This window comes from Arachis ipaensis, chromosome B08, assembly GCF_000816755.2.
Source record: "Arachis ipaensis cultivar K30076 chromosome B08, Araip1.1, whole genome shotgun sequence".
NCBI classification, from domain to species: Eukaryota; Viridiplantae; Streptophyta; class Magnoliopsida; order Fabales; family Fabaceae; genus Arachis; species Arachis ipaensis.
The window spans coordinates 94044214-94046447 of record NC_029792.2 but is presented as its reverse complement, the minus strand read 5'-3'; the positions used below and the strand labels follow the sequence as shown (position 1 = coordinate 94046447).

The 2234-nt window shown below is 32.7% G+C and overlaps 1 protein-coding gene across 1 annotated transcript in view; it reads right to left on the bottom strand.

The window, feature by feature from the left end:
- The window catches only part of LOC107612656 (DExH-box ATP-dependent RNA helicase DExH7, chloroplastic), a gene marked incomplete at its 5' end in the record, with an annotated part of 31310 nt that continues 29436 nt past the window's right edge, over positions 361 to 2234 (bottom strand). The window contains 1 exon segment of the mRNA XM_021109568.1: positions 361 to 672.

Sequence of the window (2234 nt, the reverse complement as noted above, 5' to 3'; positions counted from 1 at the left end):
ATAACCAAGTTTTAAGAATTGTTCTCTAGCTCTTAAGGATTGTGTGCAAACTTCACTTAAGACATCAAATTTGATTGTTTACCATAACTATTTTAAATTATTTATGGTTGGTACATACCCCATTTAGGCATTTATTCACGATTTACTCGCACTAAACCTTGCGGCTTTCATAAAGTGGATTAGTTAATTAAATTAATTCTACCAATCGAAGCAACATTTTTTTTCCAGAGGATCCGAATCTAACTTACTTGGTCATAATCACTCTTCTTGTTCTAGTTTCCTCTTCTTTTTTTCCTTTTTTATTTTGGGTCAACGTTCTATTTTTCTTTATGATGTTGTAATTACTAATTTAAACTTACGTGTTTGAATTTGACGCTTCGAGAATCAACCCTTTTTTTTCAGTTTTATTTTTGGGTTCTGTTTAATGAATCAAGTAATCTAGCTTCACTTTTCCTACGGAAAAAGATGTATGAACTTAATGTGGGAGATATTTTTCTTTTTACTTGTGGAGACACCAAATACATTATGTTCTAGACTAATCAAATTTAAAAGAAACAAGTGGCTAATCTGTTGCATGATGCAGATTTGTTCCCTCATATAAATAGTTGAGAGGAATCTTGAACTTCAGATGCTAAAACCATCACTTTGTTGGTGAGGAGTTGATATTGATAGCTGTAAGTATAAAGAATGAAATTTATTATGGTATTCTAATTTTTATTTCAATTTCTGAGCCCAAAATTAATCAAAGTCAAAAGAAACTAATTGAAAGGAATCTTCCACCTTTGAATAGGAGTAGGGCTGGAAGTGAGTCGAGCTAGATTAAGCTCAAGCTCGGCTCACGAAAATTGAGCTTAGCTCACGACTCAGCTCATTAACAATCGAACTTATTTCTTAAGCTCAAGTTCGACTCACCAAAAGCTCACGAGTTGGTTCGAGCTCACGAGTTGGCTCAAATAAGAGAAACATAGATACATAATCTATAATTTTATATCAATAAATTATAACTTATATATTTTTAAAAATATTTGAAAAGATCAATTTTATATATTGTTTATCTATCAATAAATTATAAATTTTTTATTTATGTCCTATATTAAAATTATATGTAAAAAATAAATATAAATATTAAATAATTAAAATTGTTATATATATATATATATATATATATGAGCTGAGCTTATCCAAGCTCAAGCTCGGCTCATTTAATTTATGAGCTCAATTTCAGGCTCAAGCTTGACTCACCAGCTCACGAGCTTAGCTTATCGAGCTGTTAACGAGTCGAACTCGAGCTCGAGCTGGCTCATGAGCTGGCTTGACTCACTTCCAGCCCTAAATAGGAGCAATTGCGAGATATTTCATTTCTAAATAAGAATAAGAATGTTCAAATTTAGAACTTTGAAAATTAAAAGAATAAAACATTTTACCTTTGGCTTTGATCGTAACTAACCGACACCAATAAAAAACGACTGTAGCTCCTTTTACTGAGACATAAATAATACTACTACATTATTAAATTCAAATAAACTAAATTAGATGATTAATTGTAAAGTTAAATTAAGAATTATTGATATTAAAATAAAATCATAAAATTTAAGTGTGTTTTGGAAAACTGAAAACAAGAGGGGGCACAAGGACCAAAAGTGCTTTGTTATGTCAAGGAGGAAAAATTATAGCTCCTACTGAGACCAGAAGCATTACATACAGCCTTTTTTTTCCATTATTGTTGGAACACATGCAGTGTAATTAACAACGTTTAACACAGCAGCTGTGGCTGAGGCTTGTGTACCAGTGGGCAGTGGCAAAAGCATTTGCCTCCTATACGGCCAAACCAGGCTCAATCCTCAGCAATAGCTTAATTGTGGTTAAAACTTAAAAGATCCTTCTAGTGTAGTGTGTGTTTGAATGACCAAAAAGAATAACGGATAGCAGCTCATAGCCTTTAGCAGAAAAATCTACTATGAAAACATGGTGGATGCCAAATGGTGTCGCAGCGTAGAGTAATTTGTGAACGGAAATACTATTTTTGTTTTAATAATTGGTTCCTGCAACACCCCTAACACCACCATACAATCCCTCTAGCGCAATTTTACACTAAATTTCAAAAGATTTCACATGATCTATATAAATTTGTAGGGCTCTTTGAAGCAATTTACAGAGTTACACGTAATGCTACAAACCTTTCTAAGGTTAAAAAGCACCCCTCCCCCTCTCTCCATTTTGTGGAGAGCCACTCT